The following is a 7,694-nucleotide window of genomic DNA, read 5'->3' as shown; positions in this document are numbered from 1 at the left end:
CTTCGATTTGCTTGAGCGGGCGCCAGTAACGTCTCCATTCGTCCCTGTTGTGTCCCAGTGTAGCCCAATGATATCTGCTCGCTCCAGGGACAGAAAGTGCCTCAAACCATGAGAAAAAAAATCTCACAATTAATAACATATGAAATTGTTGCCTTGTAGAGACAAGCATTTGCCAAAAATAGTTAAATAATTCCTCAGCTTATTGTACATAAGCCTGAGTACGTTTGGAGTCTCTCCGCAATCAATGGGCATTCAAACCAAGCAATCACCAGAATTAAATTTGTCAAGGTATGTTGCCTCTGTCCAAGATGTATTTATATCCAACAGAGGAGCTGAAAACCAAACTTGTGTTTAGTTTGGAAGCAGGTTATGGAATTTAGCCATTTGAAAAATGATTTAAAAAAAAACCCACCAAAATAGGTTTGCTAAATTTATTTTAAAAATCATAAAGCCTTTCTTACAAAAGAGCGTTAGATCCTGCACACTGCTCTGAATAGCTGCCGGGGACATGGGGGCTATTGTTACTCTTTCTGTCCCCCCCACCCCTGAACCTTGCAGTGACCACAAAGCAAAGTGTTCACAATAATTACATGGGCAGGATTTTTTCTTTTTAACCACTAACAATAGACAAAAATTAAAATCTCTCACTCTGCTGCTGTTTCAAAATTTCAAGGCCACAGTTTTTGCACGCCCGATCCCCCCACCTCCCCCACCCCCATTTTTAAGGAACTAAAACATTACATCTGGTGAACAGCAAAGATTTCACTACTCCTCAAATGCAGAACACCTATGAGGTGGAAGAATGTTGGCTTTTTATTTTATTTATTTATTTATTTATTTGCTTTTTGGGTCACACCTGGCGATGCACAGGGGTTACTCCTGGCTCTGCACTCAGGAATTATCCCTGGCCGTGCTCAGGGGACCATATGGGATGCTGGGATTTGAACCCGGGTCAGCTGCGTGCAAGGCAAACGCCCTACCCGCTGTGCTATCTCTCCAGCCCCGAATGTTGGCTTTTTAAACGGAAACAGGAAAAAAAAAAGATGCAGAACTCCTTCAGTTCTACAGTAGTCTTAGAAAAACTTTCTGGAATACTGCTTCACAGTATAAGGAAAATATATCTTGCATCAGAATCTTTCAATACCTGCACATTGCTTCCTACTGTCCTGCGGCAGATATTGTGCATCCTGTATCTGGTCCTGGGTCCCTGCAATGGTGATGATTCGATCTTTGGACCCTTCTAAATGTTCATCAATTTTGATAGAAGCTCCCAGTTTGTGGTGGATTTGTTTAATCCGGTGACCGCCTTTGCCAATAATAGACCCAGCCAAGTCGTTGGGTGTTAGCCCTAAGTGTTCTGGGCTTCATCAGTGAGTTGCCCCTTTCTCTCCTCTTTCGAGCATCCCTGGTCCCCTGAGTTTCTCTTTGACCTTCCCTTTGTGTTTGACCCTCACTGTCACAGCTCCCCAAGTCAACCTTGCTTACTTAGAAGCCAAACTTTCTGGTAATTCTAGACTTTGTATTTGTAGTGGGTGACTTGCTTTTCTATTTCCCCGACAGCCTTTCCATATTTCACTATTGACCAATGTTCTTTGCTTAACACAGAGAAAGACCTCAATGCTCAGCTCCTCATGTTTGGGAGTTGATGGGCTGAAATATATATACTCCTGGGCACAATTACTTGGTCATAATGACTTGGCTCTGGCTTCAGTTGCTGTAGTTCCTAACACCCCGAAAGGGAGGTCCCACTGTGGGACTGGGACGGATCCAGGCCGAGTGGCAAAGCTACCCTGGCATTGAAATGGGACATTACAGAGAACATACATACATGATCTTGATGCAAGTTGTTATGACTCAAGAGACAGGACCCCCCTGGGGAAGGACAAGCTGAAGTGGCCTGAGGATTTAGTCTGAGATTTATGGTAAAAGGCTCACTTGGTCTCAGAGCCCAGAGAACAAAGTCTTAGGACCTTTATCTCTTACTGTTGAAGACTCTGTTAGTCGAAGCCCTCCGGAGCCCAGCCACAGCCATGCTCAAGGCCACGCTCCACACTTCGGACGAGCCTCACGCATGAAGGAGCTGGCAGAGGAACCCAGATGTGCGGGACCCGGGGCCAAGATCTCCAAGGCTGCTCTAGTCGGGACTGGGCCTCTTCCACCCAGATTCCCTGTTTTCCAATAGTTAGGGAACCCAGAAACTGCCCCATGTGCCGTGTAATCCCATCAACGGCCAACATCCAGAGACTATAAAACCAAACTCCCGGAAGAGAGTGACACAGAGTCACTTGCCCCTGCACCTGCTGTTTCGGGTTCTGGATGTTTTATAGACATCTAATAACCCAGTTCTCCCTTTTGGAGAACCTGGCAAGCGACCGAGACATTATTGTCCACTTGGGAGAGCCTGGCAAGCTCCCTGTGGCTATTCATATCCCAAATACAGTAACAGATATATACATACTTCTCGGAGAGCCCGGCAAGCTAGTGAGAGTATCCCTGGCAAGCTACCCGTGGCGTATTCGATATGCCAAAAACAGTAACGATAGGTCTCATTCCCCTGACCCTGAAAGAGCCTCCAATCGTTAGGAAAGATGAGTAAGGAGAGGCTGCTAAAATCTCAGGGCTGAGTGTAATAGAGACGTTACTGGTGCCTGCTCGAGTAAATTGATGAACAACGGGATGACAGCGATACAGTGATCTCTTACTATGTTTATACAAATGACTGCAAGTATCAGAAGTAGAATTAATTGTTTAACTAACTGTTTAACTTAATTGTTTGATATATAAGACTAGAAGGAAAGAGAAAGCAATATAGATATCTGTGGGAGACAGAGCGTCTCCTTGAGATGATCTCCCCACTCTGCGGGAATGTCTCACCTCTGTAAATCACACGTATGTGCAGTCCTACAGCTCTGAGCCCGTCAGATGCTCTGTAAGTATGTAGCATCCCTGCATTAAAAGGGGCCATTTTCATCACCAGGCTGTGGTCAGCGTCTCTCTCTCTCTCTGCTGGGGGTGCCTGCGGAGGGCAGGAGGCGGCTCTCGGCCACCAGACGCACAGGGTCGCAGCAGCACCTGCACGCTGCATTGTGAACTCACACCAAATCTTTGGGAATAGTTGCTTGTGTAGTAACACTAGGTCCACCAAGGTCACCACGAGCCACGAGCCCCTGCATGGAAATAGTCCTGCCCGGAGCCGCTCTGTGGCGCAGAGGTCACCTGCCTCTCCAGGGGCTCCGTGGGTCTCTTGCAGAGTCCCAAGTTTCACTGGCACCGGAACCAGCCTTGCTGTCGTAACCATCTCCGGGTCTTCCGTCGTCGGCCACCAGATCTCCTTCTCTAGGTGGTGGGGGTGGGGCAAGGGGAACATGCTGAGCTCGTCCAGGAGGCGACGGCGGCAGCCCACGGCCACCCCACCAGGAGGTTTTCTACAGGAGGGGTCCTACAGGACGTCCACGACGGTCATCAAACATCATAGTAAACCCCCGTGGTCATAGGCTTCATCATAAAAATTGGGATCATAAGGCCACGCGTGTCTTTGGATCAGAGACTCCAATGTAGGACCAAGGATGAGCTTGACGCAGCTTACAGCCCTCTCTGGTTTTCGTCCAACAAGTCCAACTCTGTCAGCGGAACGGGCACAGCATTCCTGGAAAACCTTGATTGCTGTCTGATGTTCTCTCAGAGTTCTTTGATTTTGGCACCTTTGACCGTAATTATTTCTCCTGCCAGACTCTGATGAATCAACAGTCTCAATTCACAGTCAATATCACTTCCTTCTTATATAATAACATAATATGAGACTGACATCCAAGGACAGTAGAGACATGGGCCAGAAAGATTGCTCCATGGTTGGAAGCCTGTCTCATGAGCTGGGGGAGAAGGCAGCTGGGATAGAGAAGGGATCACTAAGTCAATGATGGTTGGAGGGATCATTTGGGAGGGGAGATGTGTGCCGAAGGTAGATAAAGGACCAAACATGATAGCCTCTTAGTATCTGTATTGCAAAACATAATGCCCCAAAGTAGAGAGAGAGTATGGGGAAATTTGTCTGCCATAGAGGCAAGGAGAGGGGTGTGATGTGATGGGGATTCTCTACCACCATTTATTGTTGGTGGAGAATGTGCACTGGTGGAGGGATGGGCGTTCGATCGCTGTATGACTGAAACTCAAACACGAAAGCTTTGTAACTGTCTCACAGTGATTCGATTAAAAAAAAAATCACTTCCTTCATAGTGCTGGTACCCTTCCAAGGTAGGGTTGATTTTCTTCAGAACTTCACTAATAGCTTCAATATCAATATGTGCCATGGATACTCAAGATGCGCGCGGGGCCTCTGCTGCGTGGGCCTGACAGGCTGGCCCTGGGCTCGCAGGAGAGCCTTCAGATTCTCGTCCCCTCTCTATCACGGCCCCGGCGCTCTTACTCTGCAGCCAAATGTGGAATCCAACCATCTCGTCCGTGTTTCTAGATCCGCTTGTTCCTCCGCCAAACCTTCTGTAGGGTGCCTACCAAGCGCCCCCAGTTGGTTTCAGTGTCAGGGGAGGGTCTTCAGTTCCCGTTCTCCTGTGTCAAACGGACATGTGGAGGCCACCAACAGGCGGGACATCAGCAAGAAGTCGGAGTTGGCACCCCCAGAAGCCGAGGATACGGTATTGGTGGTGCTTTTGCCCGGAGCGCCCCCTTCCTCGCTGGCGCACGCACGCATGGTGGCAGAAGGGGGGGGAACACCCCTCAACCCGGACCAGGAACCACTGTCCTCAGGTGGAGCACCCTGGCCGAGAGAGACCATTTCCCTGGGGTGCTCTTCCTGGATTGAGGCCAGCTGCCGTGAAGGCCGAGGGGCCGTGAGGGTCTGTGGGCAGGACGAGATGAATGTAAGCGAGAACCTCACCTCAGACAGGACACGGATCTTGGTCTGATAATGAGATTCTTTTCTCCTATTATTTCTCATACGAATTGACCCTCCCCACTTAAAAAAAAATAGAAAAAAGCGAACAATCAATAACTGCTTTCAGTGTTCCAGGAAGTCTGGTAAATAATTGACTTGGGACAATCAGCTCAGTCCTGATAACATTCTGATATCTCCATGAGGAACAGGCTTAGACATCACATCTGGGGTAGTACTGGGTGGACTGACTTTGTAGCATGGTAGCACAGTCATCCTATTGTTCATTGATTCGCTCGGGTGGGCACCAGTAAGGCTTCCATTGTGAGACTTGTTACTGTTTTTGGCATAGTGAATACACCGCAGGGGGCTTGCCAGGCTTGGCCATGCAGGCGGGATACTCTTGGTAGCTTGCCGGGCTCTCTGAGAGGGGTGGAGGAATCGAACCCGGGTTGGCCACATGCAAGGCAAACGCCCTCCCCGCTGTGCTATTGCTCCATTGTAGTAAACGATGCTTGACATAACCCAGACTGTGATAAGTGTGTCCATTCCAAGAACATCTTGGAGCTTGACTGGGGTATGTTGCTGCCACCCGTTTCCTGGGCATTGGCATCATCCCTAGAGCTGAGCCATCAAGGCTGAGTTTACTCAACGGCTAACGTATGACAGGAGCTTCCAGGGGGAGAGCAGAGCTCCCCCGGCTCAAATCTCTCTTCTGCTCTAGTCTTGGCTAAGTCTTGCCACTCACCAGATGGCATTCGCATTGTACGGTGCTTGGGAGCAAGTGGGATGGCGGATGAGACAGCAACGTTCCCAGAATCGGCCCCTACGACAGGACTTACGGCCCATCCCAAGCCTGGAGTCTCTAGGCTGTATCCCGGGGTTACCTGGCACACCTGTCCACAGTCTTTGTTACCTTTCCTGCCCCAGACAGCTTAAAAGCCCCTCTTAGCCTTTCCCAGGGTGCGGCTCTACCCCCACTGTACCAGGGGCCTGTAGGGTCTCCCTGGGGGCACGTCCCCATAAACTTCTGTTTCTTCACTTCACTCCTCTCTGTCCCTCTGTGCCAGGTGAGATCAGTGACCTTTCATGTATCTCTAGCTGATAAAAAATAATCAGCACTGGGGATATCTTAGGGATGAATATTAACTTTCCTTGAACTCTCTAACGTAGAAGCCAAACAGTCACATTCCCTTAGTCAGATGTTTCTTGGTAGGCGTTTAGGTGATACTCTGGCAGATACTGAAAAGGACACAGATACCTTTTTGCCTTATTTGGAAGTTCTGAGCGATTTTCTTTTCATACTAAGAACCAGTTTCTGGGTGGGACCGCCTAGCTCCTGGAAAATGGGGGATCTGGGTGGAAGAGGCCCACTCCCGATCCAAGCAGGCTTGGAGATCTCAGCCCCGGGTCCCACACACCTGGGTTCCCCTGCCGGTTCCTTCGTGCATGAGGCTCGTCCAAACGTGTGAGAGGGGCCTTGAGCATGGCTGTGGCTGGCTTCTGGAGGTCTTCGGCTGCTGGGGCTCTGTGGCAGTTAGGGAAACTCAACCCACCCCCTCTGAGGGGCCCGGGTGAAGACAGCCAGGCTCGAGGCAAGTGACTCTGCTAGGCGGTCACACCCAGAAACTGCCCCGGGCGCCGTGTAATCCCACCAACGACCAACATCCAGAGACTATAAAACCAAACCTAGGGACTGGAGCCATACCACAGTGGGGAAGGTGTTTGCCTTGCATGTGGTGGACCCAGGTTCGATTCCCAGCATCCCATATGGTCCCCTGAGCACCACCAGGAGTAATTCCTGAGTGCAGAGCCAGGAGTAACCCCTGTGCATTGCTGGGTGCGACTCAAAAACCAACCAATCAACCAACCAACCAACCAACCAACCAATCAAAAAAAAAAAAAAACAAGCTTAGTTCTCCCTCTCGGAGAACCTGGCAAGCTACCGAGAGTTTCCAGCCCGCACGGGAGAGCCTGGACTTCATGCTTCCCTGTCTAATGCTGGGATGTGTGGAGGGGCTCTCTCCACCCTTGGAGAAGCCCGGGTGTTCTCTTGAATGCATTTCTCTCTCTCTCTCTCTCTCTCTCTCTCTCTCTCTCTCTCTCTCTCCCCTCTCTCTTTCCCTCTCCACACCTTCAAAAACCCTCCAAATAGAATGTTTTACTTCAATGCTTGTCTATTCCTAAAATTCTTTCTGCCAGCAAGACAAGAACCCAGCAACCCTGGGTTCCGGGTGGCAGAGGCCGGTCGGGAGAAAGTGACCGTCTTTCCCTCCCGACTCCTGTGAGCCACCCGTGGGGAACGGCGCCATCCCTTCCTGGTGTCCATGGGCTCAGCGCCCCCAGCAGGGCCAGGAGGGCCCTCACATGGCCGCGTGGCACGCGCCTGAACAGGCTCCGGGCGGCTCTCCGTGTGCCTCCGAAGAAAAGCACACCGGCCGCAGCAGGGGGAACGCAGCTGCAGGTGGCCAGGGCCTTTGTCGAGGTGCTCTTTCCCACAATCATGCCGCACTCAAACTGTCAACAAAATATCCTGCTTGAGAATGGCACGTGACATTTCCGTTTCTACGCAGACTTAAGGAAAAGATGATTCATCCTGCTTCAAGTCAGGTAAAAGGACCCGCGTTCCGAGTCACCGGGGGTCTTTCTCTTTTGTCCTGAGCGAAGCGACGGGAGGGGACAGAGCATTTTCTCTCCCAGGACAGCTGTGAATCGTGGAAGGAAAGCTGAAGGGAGGTGCCAAGGGGCCGAGCTGGGCGCTGAGCAGACAAGGGCCGGCAACAGGGTCTCGGCCGTGGTGGAGAGGCGA

The 7,694-nt window shown here is 50.5% G+C and overlaps 1 pseudogene; it reads right to left on the bottom strand.

The window, feature by feature from the left end:
• Nucleotides 1–1,127: 1,127 nt before the first annotated feature.
• LOC101553306 (heterogeneous nuclear ribonucleoprotein K-like) lies at nucleotides 1,128–4,705 on the bottom strand (annotated as a pseudogene).
• Nucleotides 4,706–7,694: the final 2,989 nt, after the last annotated feature.

Source organism: Sorex araneus, chromosome 8 (genome assembly GCF_027595985.1).
Source record: "Sorex araneus isolate mSorAra2 chromosome 8, mSorAra2.pri, whole genome shotgun sequence".
NCBI lineage: Eukaryota > Metazoa > Chordata > Mammalia > Eulipotyphla > Soricidae > Sorex > Sorex araneus.
The sequence above is the reverse complement of the archived record's forward strand: the minus strand, read 5'-3'. Positions and strand labels throughout refer to the sequence as shown.